General features: G+C 39.6%; 1 long non-coding RNA gene across 1 annotated transcript; it reads right to left on the minus strand.

Moving 5' to 3' along the window:
• Positions 1-204: 204 nt before the first annotated feature.
• On the minus strand, positions 205-1,352 carry LOC117663507 (uncharacterized). Its single transcript, XR_004590725.2, has 2 exons — positions 1,295-1,352; positions 205-643 (listed from the first exon to the last, which is right to left on the minus strand). It is a non-coding gene; the product is annotated as an uncharacterized LOC117663507 (long non-coding RNA).
• Between the last annotated feature and the right edge of the window lie 18,715 nt (positions 1,353-20,067).

Raw genomic sequence — 20,067 nt, forward strand, 5'->3', positions numbered from 1 at the left:
GAAACTCCAAAAAAAAGGGGGGGGGGTGTTATTAGCCATCAAACCTCAAAAATACACTTTTCCCAAAAGGTTTCCACAATTTTGGCCACTACTGTAGCTGGGAACCTAAGAAACGTCTCCAAGGGCCAGTTGATGCAAAGATACAGATCACTGACCGAGTGAAATATAATTAGCAGTAGAAGTCATTCGGTGGGAGAACAGAGCGACAAGTCCACATTTTACTTAATAGCATCATTTTGTCAACCATAATTTGCCACTGTAACTCTGTTCCTCATGGGTTATTTATTAGGACAGAATTGGCTGGATTCTCACACCATGCTAGACAAAAGCTGAACAAGCTACATCAGAGCTTAGCCAGAAGGGAAGACTCTCCTTTGAAAGAAGAATGGCACAGTGTTCCTTCATTAGATCTTAGGGCAGTTAGAGAGTCTAAACTCTAAAGAGTGAAAAACAGGCTAATAGGGACCATAATTTATCTCCTCTTCAGCATCTGTAGCTTTGAATCCTCTGTCACGCTCCACTCTTTGTTAGTCAACTTTGCTCGCCTTAGACTAGGATTGTGAAATCTTTCTTCTCAAATCTTCTTGCAGCCCGCCTCCAAATTGTTTGAAGCCTCTCCAGAAGTTGCAGCTGAATTATAATACTTAATAGAACAGTGGGAAACAAATGATTAAATACACAGACAGGAATTAATTTAATTAATTTACTTGTTGAATTAATTTAATTTCATTTGAATCCAAATTATGTTGCTCTACTTTCTGGAAACAAGCTTGAATTTATCTGTCATTTTTACTATGTCTTGGTGCTCTCTCTCTCTCTCACCTCTCTTTCCCTCCCCCTCTCTCTGCTTCTCTCTTTTCCCTCTCTCTTTTCCTCCCTCTCTCTCTTTCCCCCCTCTCTCTTTTCCCCTCTCTCTCTTTCCCTCCCTTCCTCTCTTTCTCTCTCTGTCTCTCTCTCTCTCCCACTCTTTTTCTCTCCCCCCTCTCTCTCCCTCCCTCTTTCCTTCCCTCTCCACTTTTGGGGGAGGGTATCTTGCCATTCATTCAAAAGCCAAATTCAATCCTGACTGCTCCCCCTGCTTTTGGTACCTGATGGCAAAAAGCTTAGCCATCACTGACCTAGATCATCTGGAAGAGCTTCTTGGCTTTCTTTGGTAGGAATTAAAATTAATTCTTTCCGGACTTTGGGTAGCAATAGCACTTATATATCACTTCACAGTGCCTTATAGCCCTCTCTAAGCGGTTTACAGAGTCAGCCTATTGCCCCCAACAATCTGGGTCCTCATTTTACCCACCTCAGAAGGATAGAAATCTGAGTCAACCTTGAGCCTAGACTCTTGAAGTAGAATCTAATTTTTGGAAGAACTGATGGAATGGAAGCTAACCAGAAAACATCCTTGAAGAAGTTCTTTCCACAGAGTAGGGTGGGATAAGGTAACATAGTAAAGTAAGGAGTTGGACTTATTGACTAGGTTTTAAATGCTCTTCATTAATGCACTCTTTATTAATGTTTTAAAAGCTCAGCATGTCTTTCACAGGCCACACTACTTGGCATCCCTTAGAATGCCCTGTAACATTGCATAACTTGACCATCTGAGAAAATGGACAGAGTTTTAAAAGCCTCTTTCTCTTCAAAGAACGGACGCTGCTGTCAGCATGCAAACCTCCTTGCACATTTAAAAAAAAAAAAAACACCAAGGTTGAGGAGACACCTTTTAAAGTTTACCACGTAAATGAAACTCCCCTCTCCACCCCCCAGGTCCATTCAGATTAATTTCAGTGGATTTTTTCTTTAAATTTAAAACATCAGACCGGAAATTTGATGGACTGGAAAGCTTTCCCTACAAGCAGATTCTAAAACACAGCGGACTTATCCCAAGCCGCTAATCTTTACTTCTCCGGGCCATGAAATCAGTAGAAGCTTAATTCTGAATCACGGGAGTGGAAGAAGTAGTGAGCCTAGGCAGAACAGCCCCACGGTGGTTTTAACGGAGATCATCACAAAACTGACAGAATGCTGATGAAGCACTTATAGAGCAAAGCCAGGCAGGCACCAGCCTGTGATTGCTGTAGCAACCTGCAGCGGCCCCCATTTTTGCAAGTTGAGTGTGAATAATTGAAAGCTATTGCCTACTGTTCTGTCTGCAGGATTCAAAAGAAACATTTCACCAAAAGTTGACCTTTCTGCTTTTCCCCAGTTTATAATATTAGTTAGATTTACAGGCAGAAAAAGGTAACTACTTCTTCACATTAGAGAGAGAAGCGTCTTCCATTTAAGTAATTTTAGTCCGAACTGGATGTTCGGCTCTTTTTCTCTGGCGAAGCTGACATAAGATCTAAAATAAGAGGAGAGGGGGATGTCTCCACACTACCGGAGCTGACAATCCCACCTATCATTTGAAAGAACACAAGGACAAGAGATAGAATGAAATAGCATCTGCCTTGAGGAGGCTGTCGTTGAAAATCCTTCGTTGATAGACTGGCAGCTCCTCCAAAAAGTTCAAGACTATCTATGAAAAGCCCCATCATCTGTAATAGGATTGGAGGGAAAGGAAGGGACAGCTTCCAGGATAGGCTCAAAAGATACTTTCTGGTTGTGAAGAAAATACAAAGATGATGGGAAACCCCACTCTCAAGTCTTAGCAGTGAGAACTTCAAGGCCTTCCTGAAGTCCTTGGAGTTTTCTTTCCTTGGGGGTGTTACTTGGAACCCTGACATGCATTAAATGAGTTTATGTCTTATGCAAATCATCAGGATATAGACCGATTGTTCATGAACGTGACTTTTCAAACCATCCAGATTGGCTTCTGTTATCATGTCAGTTGGCAGTGAATTCCAGTTTAATCATACACTGGATTAAAGAAAAAAGAATAATTGGTCCTAAATTGTCCTGAATCTAGTTTCTTTTTTTTTCTTTTTTCTATTTATTTTATTAGTCATATTTTTATGCCGCCCACTCTCTGAGGACTCTGGGCGGCTTACACCAAAGACAGTATACTAAATAGCATATTGCCCCCAACAATCTGGGTCCTCATTTTACCCACCTCGGAAGGATGGAAGGCTGAGTCAACCTTGAGCCGGTGAGATTTGATTCCTGAATCTAGTTTCAATAGATTATGTCAAATTGTGAAGAAAAACTTCTCCCTGTCCACATTATTTATGGTATGCATGATATGTCTCACCTTAATATGCTTCCTTCAAAAGTAAGAAAACCCAGTTGTTGTTGTCCTTCTTAATGAATCGAGCTACCTATGATATCTTTTACAGCCAATATAGAATAAAACAATAGCCAAAGTAGAATCATTTACAGGAGAAGGATATCCAGTAGAGTCAGGCACACCCATCATCATCATCATCATCATCATCATCATCATCATCTTTTAATGACCCCACAATCCTTTGCAGGGTGGAGTCTGGGCAACTGAATGGAGCTGAGTAATTAGTGGCCAGATGCCCTTCCTGTCACCAATGCAGAGCTATGTTCAGCAGATATATTATCATCGTGCCCAGAGAGAAATATCTGCCTCTACCTAGGATCGAATTCACAGAATTCTTGTGAGGCAAGAGCTCCACCTCTAGGCCACCGTATCACTCAATCAGGCATACCCATGGCCTTTCAAATTTCTATAATGCAGGCAGACTATAATTGGATGGGTCTTTATGAATTTTTGTTTCCAGAAATTGCAATTACTTCTCAAGGATGGGACTCTCCTTTAACTGGGACATTTGCACCACTCCTCAGAAATTCCCATGGGAAGTTTTCTCCTGACTTGATTGAAATCATGGAGGCTGAAGACCATTCAAGAGATGATGATGATGCAAGGAAAGAAAAGACATCCATATCCGTTTCTCAGTCTTGAAATGAAATAAATGTCAGGACACCCAACTTCCTCCACGAACATTTCACTGGAAGACTTTTCTTCTTCCAACTCAGAAAGTTGATTCGATTTAGGGCGGAAAATGCACAAAAGGTCCTAGAATCAGATCAGTTTAGAGGCAAACCGTTCAATCCAAATTGATAATCTGATTTGGAACGATCGCATCTTTCAAATACAGCCAAATCTAATCTTTGTACAGCCTGATATCGGTAGGAGTTGCCCTTCCAAAAACTTCAATAACCTGGTGGAAGAGAAAATTCTGAAGTCTCGATATCATTTCTCCAGCGATGTCATTACAGCATCGCCCGTCCCATTCTCCATGATCTGTGCTCCCCAATTGGATAAATAAATAAAAAGTGTGGAGCTTCATCCTCAAAATGTTGTCTGTTTTGGGGTACAGGGACACCATTTCCTCCTTTTCTAACAATACCTGCACTGAGGGCTCCTTGGTGCTCTCTGAGCTTGGTTGTTTTCTTGCAGATGTTTCATTACCCAAACTAGGTAATAATCAAACCAATAAATAAATAAATAAACATCGTCCTGACATCAATAACAGTAACATCATCATACCTGAACTATGAGTTAGACAACAAAGATAAGTGATAGGAGACCTGAGAAACAAGGAAGGACTTTTTCGCATACAATATCACCCCAACCATCTTATAGCACTTTTTTTTACTTCATGTTTTAGTGTGAAATAAGTGCTTTAACGTGAAATCAAGTGTGAATTCTGAAGACACATTCATGCATTTTGGGAGGGGAGAAGAGCAGTTAATATTTTATGGGACCATTTTAGAGGCACTTTTTAAGAAAAAAAAACACAAGCAAGCTACAAATATCTCCCATAAATAACTTAGCAGCTCTATAAAATAAGAAATCACTCTGATTTTTGTCTTAAAACATCTTATAGAAGGACTTTTATTAGACTCCACAAGGCTTAAGGCGCTAGACGTCTCTGAGAGAAACAGAGGATAAAAGTGGTTGGAATTAAAAGATTTGGGGGCCCTCATGTCCATTGTCTTTGTGAGAGTTTGACACTTGTGAAGAATTCATGGGTGAAGTTCTAATCATGTAATGGCTAAAGCCAGTTGCCAAAGATTAAAATTTGCAACACAAAGCTTTGGCAAGTGCTGGACAACTTGGCTACCGAGTTTCAATGAAAAACAAGCAAGTCAAAAGACATGATTAGAACAGATAAAATCAGCAATGCCTAATTTGATCTGGGCTAGAAAATGTGCAAATCAGTTCATCTCTATCCATGTTCTTTGGCTCTTTTTAAAATTAGTAATATGAATCTGTTCCATGTAATTGTGTTTGGGGTTCTATATACAGTAACTGAAACAAGGGGACATGGTGAAATCTTGTATTTTTGAAATTCTACTATTCACACCCACAAGCCCAAATGAAGTTGTGGTTATTTCTTTTTGGAAACAAAAGAGCTTTAAGCTGTTTCATTAAATTGTGAAGCAAGAAGAACATCCCACAAAAGGAGGATTTTATTTGATTTTATTATTTCATTTATGAGTGTCTGTTTCCTGTTGGGATTCCATGGCCATCCTAGACTAACAGGCTCATTAAAATACTTTGCATGAATAATTAGGCTAACATTATTTGAGTGATGAGATTGATTTCCGTACAATGAGACCAACCATCCCATTTCTACAAAACATTAAAGTTTTTTCACAGTCTAGGCAATTTTTCTTTACCTATTTCATATTTTTTTCTTTTTATATAATGTTTAGTTACATAATTGTTTAGTACTGAAAATTAAGTTATGGAAATAGTGGGTAGTTTCAGCCTATTTAGGAAACCTTAAAGGAACCAGCAGATAGCAAATAGACTAGCACTTGGCGTGGGATACTAGTGATCACCTTGAACAAGATATTCAGATGCTGTGACCTGTCTTTATGCATGAAGAATAGAATTGTGCAAGCAAGAGTTCTCCCTGTGACAATCTATGGAAGTGAAAATTGGACTTCAAAGAAGCAGGAAAGCAAAAGGTATTAATACTTTTGAACACTGGTGTTTGAGATGACTCTTAAGAATACTATCAATAGCCAAGACAACAAAAGGCTCATAGAATAAATCCATCTAGAATTCTCAATCAAGGCACAAATGAATAGACTCAAATTATCATATTTTGGACACCATATGGAAAGATCCAACTCCCTTAAGAAGTCCATAATGCTAAGAAAAGTAGAAGGAAAGAGAAGTAGGTGACCAGCAGTAAGATGGATGGACTCAATTATAAGGGTGATGAGTGGATCATTGAAAAACCCGAAAGACCAGGTTGGGAAAGATCATCCTGAAGAAAATATATTTATGTGGCCACTAAAAATCAACCCCAATTGGATGGCAAATGTCATCACAGATACAGTTCAGATTTTCTTCCTTACATTGGTTAGCCGATCAGCTTGGTTAGTATAGAACTAAGGAGAATAGAATGTAGAATGTAGAATGTAGAATGTAGAATGTAGAATGTAGAATAGAATAGAATAGAATAGAATAGAATAGAATAGAATAGAATAGAATAGAATAGAATAGAATAGAATAGAATAGAACAGAACAGAACAGAACAGAACAGAACAGAACAGAACAGAACAATAGAATTGGAAGGGACCTTGGAAGTCTTCTAGTCCAACCCCCTGCTTAGGCACCACTTCAGACAAATGGTTATCCAACCTCTTCTTAAAAACTTCCAGTGTTGAAGCATTCACAACTTCTGGAGGCAAGTTGTTCCACTGATTAATTGTTCTGTCAGGAAATTTCTCCTTAGTTCTAAGTTGCTTCTCTCCTTGATTAGGTTCCACCCATTGCTTTTTGTCCTACCCTCAGGTGCTTTGGAGAATAGCTTGACTCCCTCTTTGTGGCAGTCCCTGAGATATTGGAACACTGCTATCATGTCACTCTTAGTTCTTCTTTTCATCAGACTAGACATATCCAGTTCCAGCAACCATTCTTTATATGTTTTAGCCTCCAGTCCCCTAATCATCTTGGTTGCTCTTCTCTGCACTCTTTCTAGAGTCTCAACATCTTTTTTACATCGTGGTGACCAAAACTGGATGCAGTATTCCAAGTGTGGCCTTACCAATTGATTAACTCAGTTTAGTTAGACAATAGACATGCGAGAGTCCCATCATCCTTATTCTTAACTGGCGGTTTTGGGGTATTACTTTATTGCAGGAAATAATAGCTTCTATTCGCAAGATACCTTAAGCTACCAACTGCATTTTAACCTAGCACGTTCTGCCATCCCAGCTCGAGGTTAGCTTAGGTTTCAGAATGTTGTCTGAATCCAGAAAATTGGGTTGAGCGAAGCATTCCTCAGCTAGCCTGCCATGGAAGCTCAGCTGTAATAACCTGCATCAAGTGAAATTGGCTTCCCTTTATTTGATTTTCAAGATTACCAAACCAAATTTAAATTTAAAAAAAATCTTCCTGGTGAAGCCATTTTTTCCTAATCACTCACACGGCTGCACTGATCTCTACAACTTGATTACATTCTAATTAAATTAATTGGATGGACAATAATTTCTTTCTCCAGGAAGATTAAATGTGGAAGCCAAGCAGCTTTATAAACTCCAGGAAATAGAAAGAAAAGCAGTCAACAGAGATTGGCAGGAAAGTGGAATGTGTAGCATAGCAAATCTTTTCCAAAGCTTTAAAACTCAGCCACAAATGCACTGTAATTAAATTGTTAACAAGTATACAGGGATATTTGTGGGATGTCTTTCAATTCTTCCCCACCTTGCTTTGCCTCATTATATTATTATAGTCAGTTTTCTCTCCCTGTCTCTTCCCAGTTCTGGTCTTTATCTATAAAATAAGATGTGGAATTCCAATGTATTCACTGATCTTTGTAACAAAAATGTAAGAATCCTAAAACAAAAGGTCAGTTAACTCTAGAGTAGATGGGAAATAGATTTCTTTTCTAAAGAGACTCTGCTCCCCACCCCACTCCAAAAAGTCATAGTCTTTCAAAGATTTTGATTTAAATACTGATAGAAATTAGCTGCCTTTTATAAAATTCTGGCTGGACACCCGTGGTTTGCTATGAAACTATGTGATCGGGTGCTATAAATTGACATGTAAAGCCTGAAACTTAATGTAAAATGTGTAACTCCGTAGCATCAGAGTGTGTTAATATAAGGCAACTGGCAGGTGGAACAGAGGGGGAGTAGAATGTCCCAGCCCGCAGGCCGGATGAGTCACACGCTGGCCACGCCCATGTCCGGTTTAGCGAAGGGGTAGCATCAGAGTGTGTTAATATAAGGCAACTGGCAGTTGGAACAGAGTTCTTTTCAGATGGGGAGGGGGAGTAGTACATCTAGCTCCTTAGCATCAGAGCGTGTGAATATAATACTGTATATGAAATAATAATGATCTGATGATCATTTCAAAAAATCCTTTCTTAGCAAGCACCTAGAAGCCAAGAAGAACATACTCCCCACTGGTTTTGTTTTTCAACCACATTCCAGTGCTCAAAATCAGTACCAAGAGAACTGGAAATAAATTTCCACCTTCTGGATAAGAGAGAGGAAAGCAAAAGCTTCTTTCCTAGGAAAAGAAAACTTTTGAGAAGATCTCCTGGTGCAACCTTATTATATTTTGCCGAAAGCAAATTTCTTCACGTTAGCAATGCCAGGAAGAGGCAGAATGGAAAAGAATCCAGAAGCATCCAACTTTACTATCCTTATACAGTAATGGCCAAAATTGTGGAAACTTTTTGGGGAAAGTGTATTTTTGAGATTTAATGGCTAATAACACCACTTTTTGGGCGAGTTTCAAGATAATCATATTCCACTGCTGGAATGGCCTGGGAATAGCCCAGACCTTAACCCAATTGAAAATCTATGGAGCCGACTAAAGAAAGTTGTTAGTCAGAAGCCACCCACCAATAAAACCCAGTTAACAGAAGCCATCATTCAATCTTGGTTTCACATTAGAACAGCTGGTTCACTCCATGGGAAGAAGTTGTAAGGCCTTAATTCATGCTAAAGGTTACCCAACTACTGTAAGTATTAACTGACATGGTGAGAATTTTTGTATATCTCATTTTTTTCTAAGGTGATCATTTTTGTATATCTCGTCTTTTCTACGTGTTTCACTTTTCTTCTTTATACTGTAACTGCTGTTCTAACAGCAAACCTTCATAAAAGTTATTGCATTACATACTTGATTAAATTATCTTTCCATTGATATATAATTTTATGGTACTCCTCCAAAAAAAAAAAAAAAGTGGTGTTATTAGCTAGTTTTAGAAAATACACTTTTCCCAGAAGGCTTCCACAATTTTGGCCACTACTGTAAATTTGCCATAAAGCAATTTTTCTGCATTAGCAAAACACACTGAGCCATGAATTAACCACACAGGCTAAATCTGCACATCATGTTAACTTAAAATGTGGCTGGCTGGTTTGTGGATTGGTGTATTGCATGAAGGCAACCCCATTACTCATTTTGTATCCTGGCTGAAATAACCAGAAATTAATGAGAAGTTACTGGCTTTGTTCCTCCCCTAATAGATATTGGTTCTAATGTTTAAAAGCCAATCCAAAATTCATTCTTAAAGGGTTTTTTTTTAAGCTATTCCAAGCTAGCTCAATTAAAAGGGCCAAACTGCAGATGCTTCAGCAATTTTCTAACTGGAATTATTCAATTCCTGGTGGATTGCAGCATTACTGTATAGTTTGTATCCACCATGTGAAAAAGAAGCAAATTGTGTGTTTTTTTTTTTATTTGATTTATATGCCGCCCTTCTCCGGAGACTCAGGGCAGCTTACAATGTGCTCAGCAATAGCCTTCATCCTTTTGTATATTTATACAAAGTCATCTTATTGCCCCCATAATCTGGGTCCTCATTTTACCTACCTTAGAAAGGATGGAAGGCTGAGTCAACCTTGAGCCTTGGCGAGATTTGAACCTGCAGTAATTGCAGGCAGCTGGTCTTAATAACCAGCTTAATAACAGGGTGCCTTAGACCACTGTACTACCAAGGCTCTTAATAGTGTTGATCTCCAGCAGCATTTAAGGTATTGCTGAATGATAATAGCTCACCTGCTTTCTCTTAACTTGCAGCGGCTTGCTTCATTCTGAGCATTGTGGCAGATTTATGCCTCGCTTAGTTCATTGGCTTTGCATGGCATATGGATGGCTTGCTTTGAATGTTAAGTGAGCTCCAGAGGTTGAAATATGAAAAGTATTTGGATAAGGATGATGAGCCACCAGGAAGTGATAATCCACAGGAGTGATGACAGTGGGCTGCCATAGGCAAAGCAAGCACTTAATTTAAAAGCAGAGGTATTAAAAGAATCACGCTACACTGTATTACTGCAATGTTTTCCATAGGAAGGCTAATAACAGATACAATTGGTTGGATATGGACATGGTCACGCTTCAAAATAGCCCCATGGATAAGAATGGGATCAAATTAGTCATGACTAATGAAATCTCATGGATTTTAATGGGGCTGGTCTATTGTAAGCACGATCAAATAGATTCCTTCTAATCCTCTTCAGTTCATTCTTCAGGCAGTAACGTATGAATTGATTATATGTTTTCATTCAGGAATAATGCCTTCTCATGCCTTATGTGCCTATAATGCAGGTTCTTTAAAAAAAAAATCCATCATGCTCCAGGTATCTATGGCAATGTGATTTTTTCCATTCATGTATTTATTTACTGGGGCAATTTGATCTGTGTTTATAGGACGTTGTATTAATACAGGGGCATTTGGGACTTTAAGCTGTATGGTTTCCCAATTGCACAGTGGCAGATAGGATAGCGCTCCAGAGGGTTAACGTCATTGCCCAGATTGGTTGCCCTCTCCCCTCCTTGGAAAAACTTTATAGCTCCTGCTGCCTTAAGAAAGTTCAAAACGTTCTTAAAGATCCATCTCATCTTGGGCACCCTTTTTTTTGAACTATTACCATCTGGTAGACGGTACAGGATAATAAAAACAAGGACTAATAGGCTGAAAAACAGCTTCTTTCCCAGAGCAGTAACTATACTGAATTCTACTGTATAGTGCAATATTAATGCAATATCAGGGGTTTTTAATTCAATTGTATGGAATGTGAAGGATGTGTGTTTTTGTTTTATTTTTATAGTTTTCTTATGTAAGATGTACACTGAAGATGACATTTAGAATAATAGAATAACAGAGTTGGAAGGGACCTTGGAAGTCTTCTAGTCCAACCCCCTGCTTAGGCAGGAAACCCTACACCACTTCAGACAAATGGTTATCCAACCTCTTCTTAAAAACTTCCAGTGTTGGAGCATCCATAACTTCTGGAGGCAAGTTGTTCCACTGATTAATTGTTCTGTCAGGAAATTTCTCCTTAGTTCTAAGTAGCTTCTCTCCTTGATTAGTTTCCACCCATTGCTTCTTGTCCTGCCCTCAGGTGTTTTAGAGTTCCTAGAAGTGGAGTTCCATAACAACTCTACAACCAGCAAGTAGGGTACATCATGGTACATGCATGAATTGAGAACCTTCCGTTTGAACTTCTCTAATCAGTACATGAGTGACGCGGTGGCTCAGTGGCTAAGATGCTGAGCTTGTCGATCGAAAAGTCGATTCAAAAGTCAGCGGTTCGAATCCCAGTGTCATGTAACAGGGTGAGCTCCCATTACCCATCCCAGCTTCTGCCAACCTAGCAGTTCGAAAGCACATAAAAAATGCAAGTAGAAAAATAGGGACCACCTTTGGTGGGAAGGTAACAGCATTCCGTGTGCCTTTGGTGTTTAGTCATGCCGGCCACATGATCATGGAGACGTCCTCAGACAGCGCTGGCTCTTCGGCTTTGAAACAGAGATGAGCACCGCCCCTTAGAGTCGGGAATGACTAGCACATATGTGCGAGAGTACATAAGATATCTAGCCTATCTTTTGCTATTGGAGAGGAATTTTCCTGGACAGGAGGTGAAGTGAACACTTATTTTGAATCTAATCAGACTCAATAAAGCCTCTGCTAGATCAAGTTGCATGAATTCAAACATAGTTCTCTTCTCTAACGGGTGCTGGCCACCACCTCCCCCATCTAGCTTATCTCATAAATTTATTAGGACGACACATTTATGAGAAGGATTGGGAGTTCTTATCATCAGCTGCTTTAAAGAAGAGGCCAAATCAAGAACATATTTCTCTTATTTCCCCCTCCCTCCCCCGGGTGACAACAGTTGCAAACGCAGAAATCATATCATTTTTATTCAACTTCATGCTATTCTTTTAAGCCTGTTAACTTGCCACCCATGGTGGCTGTTAAGCCGAACATGGTGAGAAGTGGAAAACATTTTGTAGACAGAAGGTGGTACATCATTTATTAGCAACAGTAATTATTAATAGGAACAGCAGACACTTTAAGCAGGGAGAATTTAGTCGTTTGCAATTTGGAAGGGTGTGAAATCAATTTCATCTGCTGAAACGCCGAAACTCGTGGTGTTTGTACCGAAAATGAGATTTTATGACTTGCTTTAGAAATAAAAATATTTTGGTCTTGTGTTATATATTCATAGCTCCTTCCAGATGTCAAAATGCTGCTCACATCAGGCATGTCATTACAAGCCAAATGGATGCACACAAAAATTCTTTGAAAGAGTTCACACAGTTATAATTAACAGCTGATTTTCTTTTCCAGTTGCCATTGCGTTTTATAGCAAAGAGCTGTATTTAACATTGGTTACGCAGAGAGAATCGCCTTTCGATGGGGGAATGAAAGCGTTGCTTCCACTTAACTCCTTTATTACTGTTTCTCTGGAACAAAGTGAATATTCCAGGTTTGGGTTGTTTTGGGGGGTTTTTTTTGTAATCAGGCATAATGGGCTGGCTTGAGCTAAATTTTAAATTGATTTTAAATTGGGTTGTTTTAATTTACGGCCAGAATATTTAATTATTTTAATACTGTTTTTTAAATTTTGTATGCTTTGTTTTTACTTAGGCTGTGCACCGCCCTGAGTCCTATTTGGAGAAGGGCGGGATAGAAATTTAAACAAATAAATAAAATAAATAAATAAATGTTAGGGAAGTACTAGGGAATCTATATAGATCATTCTGCATCACTGCAGCTTCCCATGCACTCTGCTCTGTTAAATTTCTGCATCTGTCTGCTAAATGACCAAAAATGGACAAGAATATTTGCATCTACTCAGTAGTGGGATCCTAGCAGTTTAACAACCGGTTCGGTGATCGCACATGAATGAAGGAAGGATTGAAGGAAAAATCACCTTCCACGTTAGTGCTAGGGAATTAAAACAGCTGAGGCGCGGCAATTCACACACACAGTTTAAAGAGATGAAGTGAAAAATAAATAGAATATAATAACAAATTGTCCTTGTGTGCTTGTGTATTCATCCAGCCCAGGAATATATTCCTCTCTTGATGAAAAAATTTGCTCAGTTCAGTTTTTCTTGGAAAAGACTAACAAGTTCCGCTCTGCCACGCTAATCAGCTGCAAAGATATAGGTAAGTAAAGCGCAGGGACGGGGGGGGGGCAAGCTGCTTATCGGAGCAAACCTGTTCGCTCCCAGCTGATCGTCAGAGCTACCTGTTCATCCAAACCGGTCCGAACTGGTAGAATCCCACCCCTGCATCTACTGTTGTGCACAACTGTCTACAATCTATATACCACTAAAATTCTCAGTGTTTGTCTCTTTGTAACCTTCAGTTAGCCCAAACAGTGCATCATAAAGCAATGATTTTTGAATCAAGGTACCTCAAAGCCACTGACTTAAAGAATGCAAACAAACTTCCATGGAACTGAAATTTCAAGGATCTTCACACCGGTTGTATTTGCAAAGTTGTGGCAAATCATGATTTCTGAAGCTCCCTGCCAGTGTCCCACTAGCAAAATTAATGTGGAAGCTGGCTGGAAGTCACTCCCTTCCCTGTTGCATTTTGCCCAGATTAAAGATTGCCTCTTTAAGTAAGTAAATATTGATTTAAAAAGACCCAATGGGTGATAGGCTTAGTGTAAACATATTTCTGGAATATACCAATTTGTTTGCAGATACCAAACCCCCAAAATTAATTTGCAAAGTGAATTCAGATCTGCACATTTTAGGCTGCAAAACATAAACTAGGTCAGTTTACTTTAAAATGAAGACAAACATAAATCTTCTGATAACCCTGGTTCACAGAATTGCCATCATTTATTGAATTTATGCATTGTGGAAGTATTGGTCCTACTGTCCGTGATTCCCTGCAACTTTGCCATCCATAACATTGGTGACATTTGAAAAGCATCTTTACCATTCATTCATTCAATTGATTTGTATGGTCACCCATTTCACTTGAATAACTCTTGATTGCTCACAACAGTTTACCTCTTACTCTGATTAGGTGGGCTCAAAGCTTCTAAAAATTCCTCACCAAATGTGTGAGCAGAAAGGTGGGGATAATAATGTCTCCCCATGTCTCCAGGATAAGGAGAAATTCTTCAACCATTTCTCAAGGGGAGGATTTTCCCATTTGGGTGACAACAGTTGTTTTGTTTTTTTTTAATTTGATTTATATGCTGCCCTTCTCCGGAGACTCAGGGCGGCTTACAATGCGTTAAGCAATAGCCTTCATCCTTTTGTATATTTATACAAAGTCATCTTATTGCCCCCATAATCTGGGTCCTCATTTTACCTACCTTAGAAAGGATGGAAGGCTGTCAACCTTGAGCCTGGTGAGATTTGAACTTGCAGTAATTGCAGGCAGCAGATGTAAGTGGATGTTAATAACAGTGCTTTAGTCTGCTGAGCCACCAGAGCTCCTGGGCAACAGTGCTGGTGCTCCTGAAAGAAAATGGGTATAATGCCTTCCCTTGGCATGGAACCAAAACATGGGAAGCCAGAAGACACAGACAATTGGAAAAAGGAGTACCTGAAATGGGTTTGCATCTAAATGATCTCTATTTTCCTTCTATGAACTTACCACTTCTGTAGCATATGCCATATTTTGGAAGTGGAATATGACTCAATTTAGCCCAGAGAAACAAAAATAGTAATAGCAGTTAGGCTTATATACTACTTTGCAGTGTTTGACAGCCCTCTCTAAGCGGTTTACAGAGTCAGCGTATTGTCCTCAACAATCTGGGTCCTCATTCTACTGACCTCTGAAGGATGGAAGGCTGAGTCAACCTTGAGCCATTCAGAATCGAACTCACGGCAGTGAGCAGAGTTAGCCTGCAATACTGTATTCTAACCACTGCGCCACCATGGCTCTTTATGCATTAATAAATAATAATAAAGCAGGGGTGTCAAACTCGATTTCATTGAGGGCCACATCAGGGTTGTATTTGACCTTGGGGGAGTGGCCAGGGTGGGCATGGCCAACTCGACGTCATTTGTGTTGTGGGTGCTTGTAGCGGCCTGGTGCTCCGCCAGCAAAAATGGGCTCTTGAGCTCCGTTTTCGCTGTGATGGCCTCTTGCAACCCTCTGACACCAAAAACAGAGCTTGAGAGGGCGGCACACAGCTCTCCCAAGCTCCGCTTTTGTTGGCGTAGGCACTGTGGACTGGTCCTTCACTGTTTCCAGGGCAGCCCCACGGATCAGATCTAAGCACCCCACAGGTCAGATCCGGCCCGAGAGCCTTAAGTTTGACACCCCAGTAATAAAGGAATTAAGTGGGAGTAATGTTTCCCTGACTTTAAGGTGGCCGGCAACCAAATCTCCTGACCACCTCATCCCCAAATACGCCCAAAAGCTATCCTCCACTCTCCTTTCAAAGAATCTCTAAGGCAATTTCCATTTCACATCCCCGAATGAGAAGGAGTAGAAAGACACGTAAGAAAGAGTCTTTTAGAGTAAATATTTTTGAGGCTGGGCGCATGCACAGAAGGCAGGTGACTGGGTGAACCAGGCGGCCGCAGGGCAAACCAATAGTAACTTAATGTGAAACTCACCTCTGGCCATAACCCTTTTCATCCTTCTTTGAGCATCTGGAGCCACTGTGCTTATTATTCTCACCCCAACTTTCTACTTGAAAATATTCCTTTTTAGGATAGCTTCCTTTTGAGACAGATCTGCTACTAATCCTCTAAAAAGCGTCTTTGTTACAAATACCTAATTCCTTTTTCTCAGTGCAAACAAGCTTCTTTGATTGATGTAGCCATGTTTTCCCCATTACCATATCCCGTCAGAGCTTAAGTAAATTAAAGAAGCAGTTGATTATGTCTCATAGTTAACAATCTGTCCCTTTATCATCATCATAATAACGTCTTCTTGGCAGATTCCATAACCCCTGTACAAACACCTCTTGGGCTCATAAACTTTTCTCCAGTTTATGTCACCCATCAAACAGCAAGAAGCTCATAAACAAGATATATACCAATATCTTTCACTAATTAAAGGTGTTATGTTTTGCCTTTGTATTTTTCTTTTGTTATTATCATTTTAATAACAAACTGAACGGCTTTTTTTTAATTCTACACATAAAAAAACCCAGCCCTTGCTTCTCTCCCATTCACACACACAGAGTTTAAAGAGATAAAGTGAAAAATAAATAGAATAATAATAACAATTTGTCCTTGTGTGCTTGTGTATTCATCCAGCCTGGGAATATATTCCTCTCTTGATGAAAAAAATTTGCTCAGAAGCCCCCCCAAAAAAGTACTATCCAGATTATATAACTATTTATTAGAATTCAATAGGGCGGAAGAGGTAGTAAAAGAGCCAATGATAGCATGGGCCAAAAATATTGGACATAATATAAATTTGGATGAATGGGAGATATCTGGAATAGAAACTATAAATTAACAAAAGTGGCAACATACAAAGAAAATCAATATAAAATGTTATACAAATGGCACCTAGCGCCCGCGAGATTAGCAAAAATTTATCCAAATGTAAGCCCCAAATGTTGGATGTGTGGATGTCACCAAGGTACCTTCTTTCATATGTGGTGGTCCTGTCCCGAAGCGAAGAGGTATTGGAGAAGAATTGGCTACAAGAAGCAACTAATGAAAAAATTGAATTGATACCTGAAACATTTCTCCTGGGAATACTAAAGACGAAATACGGGAATAAAAGAAGATATTTAATCATACATATACTCACTGCAGCAAGAATAGCCTATGCCCAATATTGGTAAGGAAAGGCTACACCACCAGAGGAACATATTATTCAGAAAGTTCTAGAATGTGCCGAAATGAACAAATTAACGTGAGAATTAAATGAGAAAAAGACTCAGAATACTATACGGTGTGGGATGATTGGTACAGGTGGATTGATAACCGAATAAAGAATAGATAAAAGTTAATACAAATGTTAAGATGCATATAAGAATTTGGAACGATGAAATGTAAAAGAAGAATCAATCTAACTTGTGTACAAAAATAACACTGTCTGACTGATTGTATTGTATTGTAATATAATAAATTTCAATAAAAAATTTTAAAAAAAGAAGAAAAAATTTGCTCAGTTCAGTTTGTCTTGGAAAAGACTAACAAGCTCCATAAATATCATCATAGAAGTCAATCGAAACTTCAGATAGTCCTTGACTTACAACTCTTTGTTTAGTGACCAAAGTTACAACACCACTGAAAAAAATGACTTACAACTGCGCCTCACACTTTTAAATGCTGCAGCATCTCCACAGTCACATGATCAAAATCCAGGTGCTTGGCAACCAGGATGTATTTACAGTCGTTGCTGGGTCCTGGGGTCATGCAAGCAACATTTGCAAAATTCCTAGTCCGCTTCCAACAAGCAAAGTCAGTGGGGAAAATTGGATTCACTTAATAACTACACAATTTGTTTAACAACTGCAGTGATGCACTTAAGAACCGTGGCATAAAAGGTCACATAATCAGGCACAACTCGTTTAAGAACCACCTTAGCAGGACAAATCCTGGTCCCAGTTGTGATTGTGAGACAAGGACTACCTGCCGTGCATTTCTAATCGTGGCTCCTTATATGCCAACTTCGATTCTCCAATGTAGCGCATCTCAGAGACATCGTATCTGGAATGAATCCTACATTTTCTCCTCTAAATCGGGCAGCTGCAGAAAACTATTTGACCCCTATCTTCTTTTTTGGCAGGCTAAACATACCCAGTTCCTTGAACAGTCCTTTTAGGACTTGGTGTTTAATCCCATAACATCATGGAGACTAAATATCCAGAACTGAATATAGCATTCCAATTATGGTCTGATTCAGTGGTGAATTCCAATTTTTTTTACTACCGGTTCTGTGGGCGTGGCTTGGTGGGCGTGGGGTGGCAGTGGGCGTGGCTTGGTGGGCATGGCAGGGGAAGGATACTGCAAAATCTCCATTCCCTCTCCACTCCTGGGGGAAGGATATTGCAAAATCTCCATTCCCACCCCACTCTGGGGCCAGCCAGAGGTGATATTTGCCGATTCTCCGAACTGCTCAAAATTTTCACTACCACTTCTCCAGAACCTGTCAGAACCTGCTGGATTTTACCCCTGGTCTGACCAAAACAGAATCGAGTGGGAGAATTCCCACACTTTGGATTCTATGATCCTGTTGACGCATCTGAATAGCAGGTGGGTGGGTGTTGAGTTATGTTTGATTTGTGATCGGAAGAGTAACCGAATTCTTTTCACGTGCACTACTACCAAGACATGTCTCACCCTGTGACTTTTACTTTTTTCCTCTCCAGATTACAGAACTTGACACTTCCTACTAAATTTCATCCCATGTGTTTTTACCCGCTATCCAAACATATCTAGGTCTTTCCAAGCCTTCTATTTCTCTTCTACAATATTATTCACTTCTGCTGGATTTCTGTCTTTAGCAGGTATGATCCATGTCTCCTCAACCTCCTCATCCAGATCAACAACAAAGGTGATCAGTTCAAGGCTCAAGCCAATCTCTCTAATTCAAGCTATTTATGAGTACACTTTACATGTGGTCAATCGGCCAACTATGACTCCATCTAACTATTAACAGTTGTATCATCTTGTCCATGTTTTATAAATGAGGTTATCTTGGCAGGCTTTGTCTGATATTTCGCTGAGTTCAACGTTCATTATTTCCATGGCATTTCCCCAAACTATTAAGCCAGTAACTGTCAAAAAAAAAAAAAGACGATGGAGTTGGTTCGCTATAACTTCTATATCACAAACCTTTGCCATCTTAATTGTTGCATTCTTATCCATATGCTCACAAAGATGTTTCTGAATAGTCTACTCAACAATGTTGTCCAGGATTACATGTCCAAGTGACAAGCTTATACAGCTTTCTCTTTCCTTTTTAGATGATTGAGTCTCTTCCAGTCTTTTAGAACCTTGGAAGATCTCTAGATGTTCTCCAAGGCTACAGTTAGTAGTTCTATGACCACTTCTGTTACTTCCTTCAGGATCCTAAGGTGTAATGCATCTGGTTTTGAAGACTTGAATATATTTTAATTCTTTAAATCGTTGGTTTTTTTAACATTCTCCTTGCTTATTCTGAGCTGCAGTTCCTTCCTTCCACTAGTGGCACAATTATGGCCAGCTAAGATTTTTTTTCTCTCTCTCTTCTGAACACAAATCTAAAAAGTTCCACCTTCTTATCACTTGTTGCCAATACATTCCTTTCGTTTTGTAACAGTTAGCCAGCAATGTACCTCCAGAGGCTTGTTCTCCCTTTTGACACCATGACTCTACATTCAAAGACATGATGAAGATACTTCTTACAATCCCAGTTCCTTCATCTTTCTTCCCATGGTCTTGTAATCTCTGAAGATTTCTTCCAGGTCTCTTCTAGAAAGTTTATTTGTCCCTCTTACTCCAGCAATATGAATCAATAAGAAGGAAATAGCTATTGATGAGTTTGGAGAGGAGGAATCTAAGGAAGTAATATGTCAACAGAGGAGAATTTCTAAAAGCAGCACATACTCTTTCACCTACACATCCTCACTAGCTAACTCTGCCTTGGTGATGCAGCGGACTAAAGTGCTGTTAAGTGCTAGCACTTAGCTGCCAGCTGCCTGCAATTAGTGCAAGTTCGAATCTCACCAGGCTCAAGATTGACTCAGCCTTCCATCCTTTCGAGGTAGGTAAATTGAGGACCCGGATTGTGGGGGCAATAAGCCAACTTTATATAGAACAACACCGCTTGGGGGGGGGGGCGAAAGCCCTAATAAGCAGGTATATACAAAAAAGTATGCAGGCTATTGCTATAATGTATTGTAAGCCGCCTTGAGTTTACGGAGAAGGGCTGCATATAAATTGGACTAATAAATAAATAAATAAACTGAAAAT

The sequence above is a fragment of the Pantherophis guttatus genome, chromosome 10 (genome assembly GCF_059756535.1).
Source record: "Pantherophis guttatus breed Tessera chromosome 10, ASM5975653v1, whole genome shotgun sequence".
NCBI lineage: Eukaryota > Metazoa > Chordata > Lepidosauria > Squamata > Colubridae > Pantherophis > Pantherophis guttatus.